Source organism: Leopardus geoffroyi, chromosome D4 (assembly GCF_018350155.1).
Source record: "Leopardus geoffroyi isolate Oge1 chromosome D4, O.geoffroyi_Oge1_pat1.0, whole genome shotgun sequence".
NCBI classification, from domain to species: Eukaryota; Metazoa; Chordata; class Mammalia; order Carnivora; family Felidae; genus Leopardus; species Leopardus geoffroyi.
The window spans coordinates 10,641,176-10,659,949 of NC_059342.1; the positions used below are offsets into that span (position 1 = coordinate 10,641,176).

Here is an 18,774-nt window from a genome sequence, read left to right on the forward strand (position 1 = left end):
ACACTGTTGGTAGGTTTAGCCATGTGACTTGCTAGAGACACCTGAATGTGAGAATGGACACATCAACACAATCATTAATAGTTATGAGTGGATTGTTCATTCTCTTTCTCACCCTCTACCATGAGATAACATCCCAGAGTGGAGTGGCTCATTGAGCCCAGATCTAGAGCTAGAATAAATGAGACCTGTGGAGCAGAGCCATCGCTGTCATATAATGTGAACAAGAAATTAAAATATGTTGTTTAAGGGTGGCTTAGTCAGTTATGTGTCCGACTTTGGCTCAGGTCTTGATCTCGCAGTTCGTGGGTTCGAGCCCCACGTTGGGCTCTGTGCCGACAGCTCAGAGCCTGGAGCCTGCTTCGGATTCTGTGCCTCCCTCTCTGCTCGCCCCCCGCCCACACACACACTCTGTCTCTCAAAAATAAACATTAAAAAAAAATTTAAATAGGTTGTTTTAAGTTACTGAGCATCATGGAGCCTAAGCTGAGAGATGAAACTATTTCTTTTTAAAAAAAAATGTTTTAATTGGGGCACCTGGGTGGCTCAGTCAGTTAAACATCAAACTTGATTTTGGCTCAGGTCATGATCCCAGTTTGTGAGATCAAGCCCTGGGTCGGGCTCCTCACTGACAGAGCAGAGCCTGCTTAGGATTCTCTCTCCCCCCTCTCTCTGCCCTTCCCCTGGCTTGTGTTCTCTCTCTCGCTCTCAAAATAAACTTAAAAAAATAAAAAAATTAAAAAGTAATGTTTTAATGATCAATGGAATAATTAATACTTAGGGCAACCTAATCAAAGTAGCAAGACATTTAAGCCTTACTGCCAATCAATTTCCATGGTAACCTCATATAATAAACTGAAAATCATGTCTTTTCTAATTAAACTTTTTACCTTATAAATATGTACTTTAGAGAGGGGGAAGGAAACTTAAGTTACTTGTTTGACTGACCTTTAGAACACCTTATTGAGAACAATGGGAGATTCAGGGAAGATTACGGTCAACGGCACACCCTTCCACAGGCAGGTAATTAATCTCTAGCTGATAAAAGAATCAAGGCTATAAACTCAACCGGCAAATCAGCGGCCCAGCAAAGCAAGGAAATGTAACTGTCCATGATTTTATGGCATGCAGAAATCATTCCCCAAAAAGTCCACGCCCACTTTAGCTTTTCTGTACTAGGCTCTGCCCGCAAATCTTACCAATATGAGTAAGACTCGATGATGACATAGTTTTTCAAATCATCAATTAAAACAGGACTTGATGAAAATTAGGTCTCTCAAACTTTCTTCCAGAAGCCCAAGAAAAAGCTTCAAGACTACTCTCATAGGTACTCTGATGACAAGATGCATAAATTCACTTAAAAGCTTCCTTGCTGAAGGAAAAATATTCAACACCATCTCTTGCAAATTCATGATGGGGTTTTGGCAAGCTGGACACCCAGAGAAACTCAGAACACTTACTATGAGTAAGCCGACCCCGGAAAGTGGGAGAGAGATAATGCTGTACTCTGCCTTGAAAAGTCCTGAATCTGGGGGCCGCTGTTCACTCTATCACAGTTAGCACGTCCATAGTAGATATCAGGAAGGCTATTTGCATTACTAATTTCAAATCAAGTTAGGATCACGGTTTGCTACAACTGGATAAAAGTTATATCCACAAGGTGTGAATCTTCAGTCCATTTGGGCAACTATTCTATAGTCCCTAAATGATACAAGGCAACAGGTCCTTCTGCAAGGCTAGTTTGTGGGAGACCTTGGTAAAGCTTAGCTCAGGAAGACTTTGCAAAAATCAGGATCAAACTGCTGGGGTTCCTGCTTCCAGGCAGGAAGCAAACGCAAGAGTCTGATTTGGTTGTAAGGCAGTGAAGAATTTCCTGGGGCTCTTTTTCCCTGCTCTTGACCAACTGGGGCAGGAGAACGCATACAAGATGGCACCCATTTTCTTCCCACACACATTTCCCTTAAAAAAAAAATCCTCCCTTCCTTAGCCTTGGTGACTGTTTCCTATGCGATCCCAGCCCCCCTGGCCACAGCTGACTGGACCACAACGACTCCTATTCCCAGGGAGAAAAAAGGAGGCAGAGGCCAAGCCCATCAGCACGGAGGGAGAGAGGGCTAGCAGCAGAGAAAGGTGGTCTGTATGCTGGAGACCAGCTCCCCCGAGTGCCCAACAACTTAGGAATCAACTTTCTAAGCCCCCAGTTCCCAGGAGAGCTGGCTGGGCTACTACGTTTTGCAGTTTTACTGGGTTCCCTCCAACAAACTCCTTACTGCTGATGCTGCTTTAAGCCAGTTTAAGTGAGTTTCTCTCTTTGTAGCCAATAAGCCTAGCTGGTTTGCTGTAAATCTTGTGTTTTTTTTTTTTTTAATTTATAAGTGTTAGATCTCAGGGAGCTTTTACAATGAAGGACTAACCCGCATACAGTAAAATTATAAACCTTAAATATTAATCATGATGAATTCTTACAAATGAACACATTCATGTCATCAACAACCACACATCAAGGTAGGCATCATCAGGATCCCAGAAGCCCCCGCTGTCCTTCCCTAGTCAGTACCTCCCCATGCACCTCCCCCCCTGCCCTATTCTTCTATTCAGCATCGATTTTGCCTCTTCATATAAAAGCAATCACACAATGTGTACATTTATGGCTTCCTTTATTCAATATAGTAACGAAGTTACTCAGTATAGGGGCGCCTGGGTGGCTCAGTCAGCTAAGCATCTGACTTCAGCTCAACTCATGATCTCATAGCTCATGGGTTCGAGCCCCACATCAGGCTCTGTGCTGACAGCTCAGAGCCTGGAGCCTGCTTCGGATTCTGGGTCTCCCTCTCTCTCTGCCCCTCCCCAACTCACACTGTCTCTCTCTCCCTCAAAAATCAATGTTAAAAAATTTTTTTTAATTACTCAATATAATGTATCAACATTCGTCATGTTGTTCTGTATAGCAGTCATTTATTCATTTTCATTGCTGTGTAATATTTTATTACATAACCGTGCCACGATTTATCTACCTGTCCATGGGCATTTGGACAGTTTCTCTTATATTACTATCCTTCTATTATGAACCTTTTGCAAGTGCTTCTGGTGCACAGCTGCACTCATTCCTGGTGGGCATATGTATCTAGGAATATAATTACTGAGTCACAGAACATGTCTTTGTCTAGCTTTCCAGTAGGTCCAAAGTGGTCAAACCAATTTGCACTTCTATCAGAAGTTCTTGAGAGTTTGAGCTCTTCCATACCTCCATTAAGATTTGGCTATCAGGGTTTTGGGGGGGGGGGTTGTTTTGTTTTTCTTTTTTAATTTTTTTTCATATTTATTTTTGAGACAAAGAGAGACACAGCATGAGTGGGGGAGGAGCAGAGAGAGAGGGAGACAAAGAATCCAAAGCAGGCTCCAGGCACCGAGCTGTCCACACAGAGCCCAACGCGGGGCTCGAACCCACGAACCGTGAGATCGTGACCTGAGCCAAAGTTGGACGCTCAACTGACTGAGCCACCCAGGCACCCCTAACGTGCATTTTCCTGATGACCACTGACACAGAATGCCCTTCTGCTCATTTTTAAAACTAGGTTTTGTTTTTCTTGTTGATTTGTAGCTGCTCCTGACACATTCCGGACAAGCTGCTTGTTGGATATGACAAATATCGTCTACCTTATGACTTATCTTTCCCCTCTTCCTTGTACTGCTAAATCAAAGTTCTTGATTTTAATGAACACAAGAACAGGCAAAACAGTACACGTTGCTGTGAGAAAAAAACCCAATCGTCTGGGCTCCATATAGTCACCTGATTTAAGAAAAGTTAACTAGTAGGGGCACCTGGGTGTTTTAGTCAGTTAAGCTTCCACCTTCAGCTCAGGTCAATCTCACGGTCGGTGGGTTCGTGCCCCACATCGGGCTCTGTGCTAACAGCTCAGAGCCTGGAGCCTGCTTCCCATTGTGTCTCCCCCTCCTTCTTCTCCCTCCCCTGTTCACACTCTGTCTCTCTCTCAAAAATAAACATTACAAAATTAAAAAAAAAAAAAAAGAAGAAGGAAAAGTTCACTAGTTAACTCAACGGACCCAGCCTTTGCACAGGCCTGGGACTCTCAACACAATGTTACTAACTTCATTCCCCTTCATTACTATCTTCATTCACGCTGTCTTCAGATACAATCGATCACCAATTTAACAACCAGTAGTGGGCGCATTTATGTGTGTTTATCAAGTGTATTTATGCATTCCATCCTAGAAGCATGATTATAAATGGCGTGTGGTTTGCACCACCAGCCCTTAGTAGTCCCAGAACATGCTTCCAGCACCGCTCTGCGTAAGCAGCATCCGTAGGGAGTTACTTCCCAGAAGCGATGCACGCAGCGCCAACCTGGGGTCCCAGGACCGGATCTCATGTGTTGCTTTCCCGGTGCCTCCAGACACAAGCACCCCAACCTCAGTGACCAACAGCAATTACCCAGAATCCCGTTATCCTAAACGAGCTGCAAAAGTTTCCCTGGCTGTGGCAGCAGGCAGGGCAACAGGCTTCTCGAGTGATCCAGATTTTAACAAAGCTCAGCCTGGCTCACAAGGCTACTACCTTGCTGATCATCCGGGCTCCTCTGCCCTGTACCTCTCCTCACCCCCAAGTCACAGGCAGAGACACATGCTCTGGCTTGGCCACAATCCTGCAAGACCCTGCAGAGAGAGAAGGGTGGTGGCACTTCTCAGAGTTGGGGGCTCCTGCGGGATCCGGGTCTCTCCCTTTTACTTGTTCCCGGGGTTCTTCTTTGATCCACTGTTTGCCACAATGGCCCTTTCTCTGCTCCTCTGGCCATAAGCAAACAGGATGGCTTTTTTGAGATGTTATTCCGGGGCGGGGGGGGGGGGGGGGTTACAGTCAGTTAATACCATATCCTAGACGTTTCTTCCCTTATCTACCCTCCCCACTTCCTCCCCTCCCCACCAAGCTACATACACTTCAACACCAGGGCAGAATTATATTGTTTCTTTTCAGACCCACGGAGGCAAAGGAAATATACACCTGACAGGAAGCTTAAGAACTGAGACTCTAGGGGCGACTGGGTGGCTTAGTCGATTGAGCATCTGACTTCTGCTCAGGTCAAGATCTCAAGGTTTGTCGGTTTGAGCCCCGCATCGGGCTCTGTGCTGACAGCTCAGAGTGTGGATCCTGTTTCAGATTCTGTGTCCTCCTCTCTCTGCTCCTCCCCCACCCATGTGGTCTCTCTCTCAAAAATAAACATCTAATTGAGACTCCAGAGCCCAGGCTCTTGACCACTGCCCTGTATTGAATCAGACCCATTTAACCTCACCAGTCCAAAAATAAAGGTCAAAACCAGGGAAGAAAGTGAGAAAGAAAAGGCTGTCCTGGGCCATGGAGGGTCAAGGACAGGAAGGGAGCTAGTGAGAATGAGGCACATTTTCCACGGATTCTGCACCCCTAGCCAGCCTGGAACCCAGGCTAAAATGGACATCAACTGTGAACAACAGCTTGAGGTCAGGACTCAGATCAGATAAACAGGTGAGCACCATTATTTGGTCAAACTGGATGTGACGCCCAAGGTTCACAACACTTTTTCTTGGAAAGAGCAAGTTCCCAAGAAAATGATTCATCAACTATATACACGTCAAGCCCTTAAGCAGTATTTCCTCCTCTTGCTCGCAAAGGTGATGGACAGAAAAGAGGGACTTTTTTTCCCCATTGTAGTAAAGCTGCTTTATTTACTGGTTCTGGGCTGGTTCAGAGATCTCAAGCTTCTTATTCACCCCTGACTTCAAGAGGTAAACCTCTGGCCGCCCTTCCCAGCAGCAGGCAGAACCGAGCCCAGATGCCGGAGCACCGATTCTGAGTGGGCAATACTGTTCTCTGGAAGGTGTGCAAGAACTTTATGAGCATAAGGGATTTCATTAAAGGAAAACGAAGGTCTTCCCATCAGGTTCCCCTGGTTTCTCATGATTATCCCCAACAGTAGCCTCTCCTTTCCGGAGGTTGGCTAAAATAAACCTAAAAAACAAGCAACGAGAGACCATTCACTTTCTCTATTAAATACAACTCTCCCGGAAAGAAAGGGACAAATAATGCATGGAAAGTTGTGTCCTGCCGCCTAAACATTTGAGTCTTTTCCCCACAAGTGAGGGGACAGGAGGAGGTCTTCGGGCACCTCACCTCTTTCTTCCATTTGCTACTGCCTTTTTCCCGTACCTTGGTCCTGCCCTATTCTACACTTCCAATTTTTTTTTAACTTTATTTTTTAGTTTTTAAAATTTCCATCCAAATTAGTTAGCATGTAGTGCAACAGTGATTTCAGGAGTAGACTCCTTAGTGGCCCTTACCCATTTATCCCATCCCCCCTCCCACAACCCCTCCAGCAACCCTCAGCTTGTTCTCCATATTTATGAGTCTCTTTTGTTTTGTCCCCCTCCCTGTTTTTATATTATTTTTGTTGCCCTTCCCTTATGTTCACCTGTTTTGTCCCTTAAAGTCCTATGAGTGAAGTCGTATGATTTTTGTCTTTCTCTAATTTCACTTAGCATAATGCCCTCCGGGTTCCATCCACGTAGTTGCAAATGGCAAGATTGCATTCTTTTCGATCGCTGAGTAATACTCCACTGTATGTATATATCACATTTTCTTTATCCATTCATCCATTGGCTCTTTCCATAACATGGCTATTGTTGATAGTGCTGCTACAAACATGGGGGTGCAGGTGTCCCTGTATCCCTTGGATAAATGCCTAGTAGTACAATTGCTGGGTCATAGCGCAGTTCTATTTTTAGTTTTTTGAGAAACCTCCATACTGTTTTCCAGAGTGGATGCACCAGCCTGCATTCCCACCAACCATGCAAAAGAGATCCTCTTTCTCCTCATCCTCGCCAACATCTGTTGTTGCCTGAGTTGTTCATGTTAGCCATTCTGACAGGCGTGAGGTGGTATCTCATGGTGGTTTTGATTTGCATTTCCCTGATGATGAGTGATGTTGAGCATTTTTTCATGTGTCGGTTGGCCATCTGGATGTCTTCTTTGGAGAAGTGTCTATTCATGTCTTTTGCCCATTTCTTCACTGGATTATTTGTTTTTTGGGTGTTGAGTTTAGTAAGTTCTTTGTAGATTTTTGGATACTAACCCTTTATCTGGTATGTCAATTTGCAAATATCTTCTCCCATTCTGTCAGTTGCCTTTTAGTTTTGTTGATTATTTCCTGCTTTGTGCAGAAGCTTTTTATTTTGATGAGGTCCCAATAGTTCATTTTTGCTTTTGTTTCCCTTGTCTCTGGAGACGTGTTGAGTAAGAACTTGCTGTGGCCAAGGTTAAAGAGGTTTTTGCCCACTTTCTCCTCGAGGATTTTGATGGCTTCCTTTCTTACATTGAGGTCTTTCATCCATTTTGAGTTTCTTTTTGTGTCTGGTGTATGAAAGTGGTCCATGTTCATTTTTCTGCATGTCGCTGCCCAGTTTTCCCAGCACCACTTGCTGAAGAGACTGTCTTTATTCCATTGGATATTCCTTCCCGCTTTGTCAAAGATTAGTTGGCCATACGTTTGTGGGTCCACTTCTGGGTTCTCTGTTTCATTCATCTGAGTGTCTGTTCTTGTGCCAGTACCTACACTTCTGATTTGTATATAGTGTTGAAGTTGCTGCTTTGTTTTCATACTGACGAGATCACATTGCCCCAAGAGCCACAAACAAATGGGAACTGAATTAAAAAAATAACACTTCTGACAAAACAGAGTCCATTGAACTTGGGAAGAGTAACTTACGAGTACCCTCATGGCTCCAAGTTCACACACACACACACACACACACACACACACACACAGAAGGCTGTAGGGAACAAAACGGGACTCGGACTCAGATGCATGCCTGGCAGTGGGGTGTGTGTGTCTCAAATCTTGTTACGACAAATCTCTTTTCAACCCAAATGTTTCAACTTCAGCGGATGGAAACAGAATTCTTGATTGAGTAAAGGATAAAAAAGTTACCACACAGCGAGTACCTAAACCATGGTGATGCCCGATCCACTGACACCTTTCAGACCTTCGTGCAGATCTGGCGGCCTTAGGATGTTAGGGATATAATGATGCATATGCATGCCGCGAATATTTCTGAATGCCCACAAAGCACAAGCTAGCCAGTCCCCTTCTATTTGATCACTCCCTAACAAGCCCCCGCTGTTCCTCTGGCCAGTGCCTCCCACTCACCCATACCTCGGTCATTCTCAGCACCGCCAACAATTCTCCCATCCCTTCCCCCCAACGAAAACCTATCAGAACACAAGTTCACATGACTTCATGAGAGGATTAGTCTGGAATTCCCTCAACTTAAAAAAAAAAAAAAAAAACAAATTTTTTTTAAACAATATACAGCAACTTCCATAGCAGTGAATACTTGCACTGCTTCTCCCAACTGTTACTAAAACCTTGCCTCGATTAAAAAACGGAGTTGTAGGAAGTAAACTCCAATCATTGCTGGCCTGACCTCCTCTCCCAGATCTGGATTGAGTCAACTCCCCCCTGACTCTTGAACTGTTAACTCTGAAAGGAGATCAAAGTGGGGGGGGGGGCGGGGAGGGGGGTCTCTGGAGGCAGAGAAGTCTTACTCAGCTCTCAAGGTCAGAAGCCTGGGTTTCCCAAAGACACTCAGGCTAAGCCACCCAGGATTTCATCTTGCCACCAAGATGCCACACAGTCTCAAATACCTTAAAGGTCCTGAAGACAAATAGTGCCTACCCCCGGACCAGCAACACCCCCCACCCCGTGATACTTAAAAGGAGAAAACATTTGCACTGAATAACTACAAAGGGGGGGGGCGCTGCATTCCTAAGGACACAATCCTCACAAAGAAACAATGGAAAAGATAAAACAGGCACCTTGAGTAGAGGCTGAGGGATGAAGTTTCAAAAGGCCAACAAGAAGTAAATCGCAACAAAGTCTAGCACATCAAATCACATGTTACCTTTCATCAAAAGGAACTCGTTGTGTTTTTCTAAAGAAATGGCAACAACTTAGCATGCCACTGACGTTACACAATATCCAATGTCTCCCTGGGTTGACAACCCCTTTCTTTTTTTTTTGTTACCTTTAAAAATTCTGCACCAAGAGCTCAAGTTTTCTTTTGCTTTTCCTTGTGGAAATTTAATTCCCGGCCAACTCCAGAATTCTCCTACAAATATGTCGTGGTCAGTGGCAGACATCAGTAGCTCAACTTAACCAGAAAAGTTCGAAGGCTATCATGAGGTGAGCAAAATCTCGGTCTTCAAATATACTGAATGCCTTAATTCTCCTGCAGAGTTTATTCGTAAAGTTTTGTTTACTTCTATTAATAGTGAATCCCTTGACCTGCATCTCCTACCAAATTAAAAGAGAAAAATCCCAAGAGAACCGAATTTTATAGCACGGAGAAACAGAACAGCTAGAGCAGTTAAAAAGTGGACACGAAATCTCTAGGTGAATTTTTTTTTAATGTTTATTTTTGAGACACAGAGAACGAGCGAGTGAGTGAGCGAGAGGGAGGCTGAGTGGGGGAGGGGCAGGAAGAGAGGGAGACACAGAATTCTGAAGCAGGCTCCAGGCTGTCCACACAGAGCCCAACGCCGGGCTCGAACCCATGAACTGAGAGATCGTGACCTGAGCCAAAGTCGGATGCTTAAATGACTGAGCCACCGAGGAGCCCCTCTAGATGAATTCTGTAACTCGCCTAATCTCTTCTCTCTCACTATGCTGTAACATAAAATCCTATGAGCGCTTTTTTTGAGGTGCTCACCTTACTAGTCTGGGGGATTCAATAATGCATATTTACAACTGGCTAAAATAAGACAATGGAGAAGAAGAAGCTTTAGAACAACTAGAACTCACAACTGCTGGGCACATAAATGAATACAACCATCCCGGCAATCTCCACTACAGAATTATGCAGCCCAGCAACCCCACTCCCAGACGTGCATCCGACAGAAATGTATACATACGTTCACCAGAACACATGCACAAATCTGTTCACGACAGCACTGTCCATGCTGGTCCTGAAGTGGAAACAAATGACCCAACGCACGTCTCCAGGAGGACGGATTCAACAGTGGTATAGGCACACGAGAGAACACAATGAAACCACGAAAAGAACAATCCATAGCCACACAACACAACGCGGATCAATCTTACGAACACAACATGCAGTGAAACAAGCCAGACACAGAGGACACACTCTGTGAGTCCATGTATTGAAGTCCAAACACTGACCAAAGGAGTCTTTGATATTAGATGGATACTCCAGGGCCATGAGTAGGGACTTGAAAGCCATGGGATACCAAGATGAGAGGCTTGGGTCCGTGGCTCTGTTTGGGGAAAGGGAAATGAGCAAGTATTTGGCAGCCAAGTGGCAAAGAGCATCATATAATACAGACAATCACCACCCCTAAAAAGGGCTGCTCTTAAGCTGTTTTTATTTTATTTAATTCATCTAGAGAGACAGAGAGCGCGCACATGGGGGAGGCAGAGAGAGGGAGATACAGTATCTGAAGCAGACTCTAGGCACAGAGCCCAATGCAGGGATCGAACTCACCAACTGTGAGATCATGACCTGAGCCGATGCCCAATGGACTGAGCCAGCCAGGCGCCCCTTTATTTTATTTTTATTTTATTTTATTTTATTTATAGAACAAGCGGGGGTTACGTAGTTATTTTTATAGCAGAGAGCAGTTCTGTTGACGAGGAGGAGGGGGTAGAGAAATGGGAGGGAGAGAAGGAGGAAGAAGGGAGGGAGAGGGAGAGAGAAAGAGGGAGGGTGAAGTCAGCTTCATTTCTACCCTTACTCTAATTATTTTTTCATATTTTCCCCAAGGTCAATGGGTGAAACCAGTCAGAATTACCAACAGGAAGCAAAACAAATTTAGCAAAAAATGTAATGCAGGCATCCACACATTTACATTCTTACCTATAATCAAGCCAAAAACTATATAAAAAAGGAGTTTTATCTGCAACACACAATAAATGTGAACCCTCAACAATAGAAGTTCCTGAGTGCTTCTCTGGGGACCAGGTAATTATAAAAAGGGATTAGTATGTCTTCTGAGTGTTAAACTAAGCCCCATTGCTCAATTCCATTAACTAATTAAAAAAAAAAAAAAAAGAAGAAAACAACTTCCAACAGAGCTACAGGGTTCCTGACATTACCAGAAATACATAACTGTTCCCAATTAACTGATTGCCTCTGTAATGAAAAAAGCATGAGGATATTTAGTTCTAATAGGTTTTTCTGGTCTGTATATCCGTACACAAACACACAACTCAACCATGTACATGTTTCAAGATTCTTCATCAGTGAGAATATCATTTGCTTTCATCATTCAGACTTTAAACATAAAGCTCAAGGAAGAAAAAGGCAAACAGGTATCAGAGTTTAAAGGCCAAAGCTAGAAAATAAAAACAGTTGGATTAGGTCACCTGCTATGCTCACCGGGGGACACGCTGACGAGCAATTCACACGTCTAGTGCCTGGAGTGTTTTAATAAGAGCCCCACTGTTAGGCCTTCCTCCTCGACAGTTCTGTTCTTTTCCATTGCTGAAATACACACACACACACATACACACACACACACACACATTCAACAAACCTTAGTTTTCCATTTCTCCATGGCCTTGTCAAGTATGGAACGCTTTATTTAAAATCATAAAGGTAAATGGAAAAAAAGAACTAAAAATCACTAGATAAAAATTAGGGAATATCTAATAAAATTGGGAGGCAGAGGGAAGACAAAGAGAAGAGAGGTAAGGGGTATTATTAATTCCCTTTTTTCAAATTTGTTGAAATCACGTGTAGATTGTGGCAGTTTAAAAAGGTTCCAAATTTGTCAACACTCTTCCCATCGAGTGGCACATTCATGTTTCCTCCCCTTCCAGTCTGAGCAGGCTTCTGACTGATCCAATGGATACAGTTTGGTGAAAGGAAAGTCATGTAACTTCTAAGGCTAGGTAGCTTCCAACTGGTTCTCTTGAGGCATTCTAGCTCAAGTTAATTGCATTTGTCCATCTGGAGAGTATTTTTAGATGAGATTAATGTTTTAATCAGTGAACATTAGGTAAAGCAGACTGCTCTCTATAACGTGGGTGGGCCACACCCAATCAGTTGATGGCCTGAATGGAACAAAAAGATCAGCTTCCCCAAACAGGAGAGCATTCTCCAATAGACTGCTTTGGTCTTCATCTGCACCACCTGCTCTTCTGGGTCTCCAGTCTGCTGGTCCACACTGCAGATTTTGGCCTCAGCAGCTCCCATAATCCTGTCAGCCAAACTCCTTAAAATATATCTTTTTTTAAAGAAATATATGCACATCCTATTTGTTCAGTTTCTCCGAGGAACGTTGATTAATACATGAAGGAAGCTGGTGGCTAGGCCACCAGTCCGACTACCTGGGGCCACCATGCTGAAGTCCCCATGTGTAGTAATACTCTGGCCAACAGTCAACACCGAGCCTGGTCTCCTGGCCATCCTGGCCAAGGCCTGGGGCATTGGAGCAAAACCTCCCTGGACCCTCCAGACCAGCCAATTTGCCAGTGGAGTGCCACACAGAGACCTCCATCAACACCACAAGCAGCAGCCAAGCCCTGCCTGACTCTATAACCCACGGAATCCCAAACACCATTAAAATAATTGTTTAAGGTAATTTGCTACACAACAATCACCAAAAGAACTAAAAACAGGACTTAACAGGAACACCGGAGACTGGAGCTGAACAGGCACCCAAGAGTGAAGGGTTTTTGTTTTCATTTTAAATGTCTTCGTTGTCTGCATTATTTTATGTACAAATATAACTTCAGAAAGGTATGAAAAACTAAAACGACAGCAAATGTGTTTAGTCTTCACAGTGTACCAGGTAGCTTTCCAAATGCTCGGTAAGGTTTTTAACTCATTTAATCTTCAAATAACCACACGAGGGGAGGGCTTTTATTACCCCCTTCTTATGGACGGGAAACTGAAACACAGAGAGGTTCAGTAACTGTGCCAAAGGCCACACAGCGGAGAGGTCTGTAGGATATTGAAGGAGACTGGGCCTTGAAAAATGAATACAGGTGGGGAGTAAAGCAAAGGGCATTGCAATGCAGGCCACAGCTTTTGAATAAGCAAGGCAGTCTGGTAGTGCTTAACAGGTCAGTCACATGCTTAGGTCACAGAGTGAGGTCACTCAGGTGAATGGCACCTTGAGATTATACTCTTTGTCCAGCGGCTTATAACTGCTGAGCCAGCTTGGCTGTCTTTCCACCCCTTACGCCACCAGAATGAGCCATGAGTATCAGAAAATGCCACCCTTCTGCCCTCCTACTACAACTCTGTATCTTTCTATCTCCCCACTTGCCATGAACTCTGGGAGGGTCTAAGCGTCTGACTTTCCCCACTAGGGCCTTGCAGAAAATAGAAACATAATTTTTACTAAAGGTAAATGGATACTGGCTTATTCTATGTGCAAGTTGGTGGAGTGGTCTTCACCTCAGAGCAATTTTTGCTGCATTTTGAGAGCCAAGAGGAGGGAAGAGCCATCAATCAGGCAAAGAAATGCTCACTGGACAAAAATATCTGTGACACGTGTTCACAATCGAACCCCATGATACGGACTTTAAAGTAAAAATATATTCTCCCAGGGGCACCTGGGTGGCTGGCTTAGTTGGTTACGCACCTGACTTTGGCGCAGGTGATGATTTTGTGGTCCGTGGGTTCAAGCCCTACACCCGGCTCTGTGCGGACAGGCTCCGGAACCTGGAGCCTGCTTCAGATTCTTTATCTCCCTCTCTCTCTCTGCCTCTCCCCAACTCACTCTCTCTCTCTCTCTCTCTCTCTTAAACAAAAAAATTTTAAGTTTTTTTCCCAAAAAGCTCTAATCTTTTTTTCTGCCTTTATATTATTTCACCAATTTTCATGATCTTCCAGAGAAAGAATGGTAGGAGACCAGCATCATCCCCACTGTCCAGAACGGCCTGTGCCCTGTTAATCTCTCTTCTTCAAATGGCTTGGTGGTATTTTCTTCAGAGATATCTGCTCCCTTGTCAATTTCTAAGGTTCCCTTAAAGCTCAGCTCAAGTAGTACCTTTCAGGAAAGCCAATCCTAATCATCCAGGCAAAAAAGATCTCTTGACTCAGAGCTCATAGAAGCATTCACTATTTGTTAAGTGAACTAAACACTCCTGTGTTTCCTAGAAGGATTCTGCCTAGTGTTTTCAATTCTTACATAGAATTTCTGGACAACCAGCTACTTAATGGGATGATTCCTCTCGTATCCCCTAAAACTCCTAGCTCAGTACCTTTGCAAAAAGCATCATATAAAGAAAAATTGTACGTGACTGGCCAATGAAATTACAACAATAGTTGCATTTACACTATTGAATAAGGTTATCAGGATCAAAGTCACCATTACTTTGAGAATTACATTACAAACCAATGAGATACCTTTTTGTAGGTAATGTATTAGTAATTTAAAGATTTCTCTCATCAACTGTGTACTAGATTCAAGGACAGCTCGATTCTGCAGGTAGTAGGTGAACTACATGTATCCACAGCCATGAAAAAAAAAAGCCTCTAGTTTGTGAAATAATCCAAAAGGGGGGGGGGGGGGGGGAAACTATATGTATAAAGATGATTTCTGCAGTAATATATACGAGTACAAGTCCAAAAAATTAACAATCATTGCCAGTTATGGGGGGATTATTAACTAGAAACCTGTCCATGGGGTTGTGGATGTGTTCAGGAATTAGAAAGTCATGGAGACTAAAGCAACATGGAGATATACTTTAAGAGAAAATACAAAATCGAGCAGACATGGAAATGCACTGGAAGGAAACACAGCTGAAATAATCCAGCTCCTGGAACGGGGTAAACACGGGTCACCTTTTGTCCATTTGCAAAACTCTCTGTAGATTTACTGCTTTTGCAATTTACAACAGGACAGAACTCTCACACACTGCTAGTGGAAATACAAACCATACGATCGCTTGGGCTTCTGTTCAGCAGGGTCTGCTAAACTTAACAGTTTAGAACTCAACAATTCTAAGTATACACTCAAACCAATGTGTACATGTGCTAAAACGTTCACAGCCAGGCTACGGGCCATAGACAGAATCTGGAAACTACCAAAACACCCATCAATCCCAGGACGGGTAAGTAATTTGGGGTATAATCACGATGGAATATTGCACAGCAAAGATGAGTGAATTACAGCCACTTGCAACATCAGTAAAACTCACCAACATCATTTTGAAAGAAGACAGATTAAAAACAAACAACAACAACAAAAAACAACATATTAGATGATACCATGCATAGAGAGCGTGACAACAGGCAAAACTGATCTGTAGTGGCAACAGTGGGTACCCTGGGAAGAAAAACATGACCTGAACAGAGTAGGAGTCCCCCACAATATGGCAACACTCTCTCTTGATCTCAGTGTGCATTCTAGGTTTAGGTTCACTGTGAAAATTCACCAAATTGGTATGTGACAGTTTAACGATTCCTTCAACAATTGGCATTAAGCCGAGCCACACATGCAACATGCAAGGTGCAAAAGAATCATAAAATGTCCCCCAACATTTGAAACCAACCTGACTTCTTGGTTTGACTGCAGGGCAGAAGAGAAGTGGGGAGGCTGCTGGGTAGCTTAGACAGCTTCACCTCTGCTCCCTGAAATGCGATTTTTAAAACATGCACAAATAATCCAACAAATGCCCGAGGGACAAGTCTGCGATTTTCCCGGACATCTCCCATCTCCCCTCGCGGCTTCTGAAGCTGCTCACCCTACAGGCCTCAGCTGCCAAATGCACTGCCCCTTTTAGCTTTGCTCCTGCCCCCTCCCCATTGCCTTGATTTTTCTCCCACTACACCCCCTCCGCTCCTCCTCCGAACTAGGTGGTTAACACAAGAGCACATCAGCTCATGAAACTATTTGTAAATGCTGACATCACAAAATGAACCCAAGTCTTGACTGTATCGATTCCAGGGGCCATTTGCCTGTGGTTTCTTTCCTTGGGGCCAATTCAGATGATTTAAAAGAAAACTATTTTTAAAACTGCACTCCTCTTTTGTTCTATCACCTTTCCCCCCAAAACACACACATAGACAGAACTCACTTTTGCTGAGGTGGGGCCTCAACTGGAGTTTCACAAAGTGCGCTCAAGCATCCTTGTGCCCCCAGGGGGAAAAACGCATCCCTCCAGTGTGTCTTCAAAGGAGGCCACCATTCCGCCAATGGCCTGAGGCTCTCCTGCATCTTTAGACACTAATCCCACCACAAGACAGCCCCTACTACGAACAGCCCCAAATCTATGAACTTAAAAAAGAACCCAAGTTTCTAATTCAATCTCTACCTTGGGAAAACCTCACCTTAACAGGAGAGAGGGAGGCTGAGGGAGGGTGAAATGAAAAGTGCTCATGGGGATGGGGTTTCTCTGGGGGGTGATGAAAACTGTTCTGGAATTAGTGATAACGGTAGAACTTGGTGAATATACTAAAAACCACGGAACTGTACATTTTTTTTTTAAAAGAGTGTATTTATGGCCTATTAGATCCCGATTTTTTTTTAAATAACTAAAACGTGGGAGTGCCCCACTTTTTACTAGAGAAGGTTGGATGAAAGGCGCAATTAGCAGATGCACAGCTAAGCACCACCTAAGAATCAAACTGACTAAACCCGTGAATTAAAAAAAGACGAAAGAGGGGCGCCTGGGTGGCGCAGTCGGTTAAGCGTCCGACTTCAGCCAGGTCACGATCTCGCGGTCCGTGAGTTCGAGCCCCGCGTCGGGCTCTGGGCTGATGGCTCAGAGCCTGGAGCCTGTTTCCGATTCTGTGTCTCCCTCTCTCTCTGCCCCTCCCCCGTTCATGCTCTGTCTCTCTCTGTCCCAAAAATAAATAAATGTTGAAAAAAAAAAATTTAAAAAAAGACGAAAGAGGTCCTGATTTCCATCCAACTCAGAGGTGCGAGGAGGGGGGGGGGGGCGGAATGGAGGCGGGACGAGAAACTGCACAATTACACGTTTGGAGGATTACCCCTCCTTGTTCGTTGGGTTCTCCTGCAGATAGATTTCATTAATTAATCCGACGAGACGAACCTCGTAGAGAGGAGGTGCAGGCAGCGAGCGCTGGGGGACGCCACAGATTGTTTTTAACGCTAACTCGGCCCAAGCCGTCACCCATCACCCCGGGGCAGCGCGGCTCCCACTAACCCGCAGGACACCCACCACCAGGAGCTGTCTCCCCAAGTTCCCCGGGAACCCAGATGGGGGGTGCGGGGGAGAGTGGGCAAGGGGTGGTGGCTGCCCAGAGCGCAGGATGCGCGGGTTTGCTCAAGCGGCCGGGGAGAGGGGGCGTCGGGGACCAACTCCGCTCGCACCCTCCCTGACCTGACGCCCCGGATCGCCCAGGAGCCCGCGCCGCGCTGACCAGGGTCCGGCCCCGAAGGCCCCGGAGGCCCCGGGCTCTCCCGCCCTTCCCCCACCTCCCGACCCCTCCGACCCCGGCCGGAGCCATCTCGGAGTCGGCTGAGCGCGGCTGAGACCACCTGCCGCTCTGGGATACACAGAGAAAGGGGTCCACCGCCACTCCCCCTGCGGAGCGGAACCGCGAACTTCACCCGCTGACGCCGCGGGGAGGGTCCTGCACCCAGTCCCGGGCTCGCACAGGACCCGAGGGTACCCCAGCGCCGTTCGTCCGCACCCTCCCGTCTCCGACCCGGACTTCCCCGCTGCCTCGACCGGCCGAGCCCCCCCACCCCCCCCACCGCGGCCGCAGCGCGCGCCAAAGCCGGGCGGCCGCGCAGCCCCAGCCACCCTCTCGGACCCCGTCCCTAGGCCCGCCCCAGGGCCGCAGGGGGAGGCAGGGCGAGCGCGAGCCCGCGGGGCTGCCCTCCGCCCCCGCCGCCGCCGCCGCCGCCAGGCGCCCCGGGGCGCGCGCCAAGTTTGCGGGGCCGCCGCGGGGGTCAGGGCCCGCACCCCCCTCGCCCACCCGGCCCGGCACCGGGCCCCGCGCAGCGCCGGCTCACTCACCTCCAGGCGCGCTCCCCAACCTGCGGCGCCCGGCCGGCCGCGGCTCCCGGACCTCGGAGGAGGGGGCGGGGCGCGGAGGGCGGAGCCGGCGCCGGCGAGCAAGCGCCAGAATTAAACCCCGAAACGGACTGCAGCCGCCACAGGGACGGAGGAGTCGCGGGAGGCCGGCCAGCCTCCGTCCCCAGGCGGGAAGCGACGGCGGCTGCGTCCCGGCGCGGGGCGGGAGGGAGCCCCGGGCGGCTCCGGAGACCGCCGGGGACCCCTGCCCTGCGCGGCGCTTCTTTGTACCCCGGGACCCGGCCGGCGGGCGGGCCCCAGTGCGCCTGCGCGCCGCGGCCACTCCACTCGGCCCACGAGGCACCTTCGCGCACCTCCGCCTCACCCCTGCCCGCCGGCCCCTGTCCGGCGAGCGGCGTGCGGGGGAGCTCCCGCCGCCCGGCACGCACCTGCCGCCCACGGCTGTTTGCTCTTCTCCCCGAGGCCGCGAAGGTTCCACCCGCAGTGAAACTTGAGTCGGTTCCCACCTACAGTCTCCGACGGGGAGGGATCCCGGCTAACACCCTCCCACCCCTCCGCCCAGACCTTGCTCGGGCGCCTGCGGGTTGTTTTCTGGCCCCCCGTGAGCGTGCGGGGCTCTCGCTTCCCGCAGGTGCGTGAGTCCCCGGGGCGACCAGGAACCTCCCGCCGCCGAGCCCACGACCGGCCCTGCGTCCTCCGTGCGTTCGCCCCGGCTCGACTGCGGGGCAGAGTCCTCGGTGGAAAAGAAACA

At 47.0% G+C, this 18,774-nt stretch overlaps 1 protein-coding gene across 5 annotated transcripts in view; it reads right to left on the bottom strand.

The window, feature by feature from the left end:
* KANK1 (KN motif and ankyrin repeat domains 1) overlaps window positions 1-18,127 on the bottom strand; it is a 209,952-nt gene extending 191,825 nt beyond the window's left edge. For 3 of the 5 annotated variants that reach the window (XR_006710263.1, XM_045469012.1, XM_045469011.1), the window contains exon 1: window positions 18,006-18,125. The gene's annotated coding sequence lies outside the window, so the exon portion shown is untranslated. Of the gene's footprint in view, window positions 1-18,005 lie in introns of all 5 variants that reach the window. The other 2 variants (XM_045469022.1, XM_045469020.1) reach the window with 1 other exon arrangement.
* Between the last annotated feature and the right edge of the window lie 647 nt (window positions 18,128-18,774).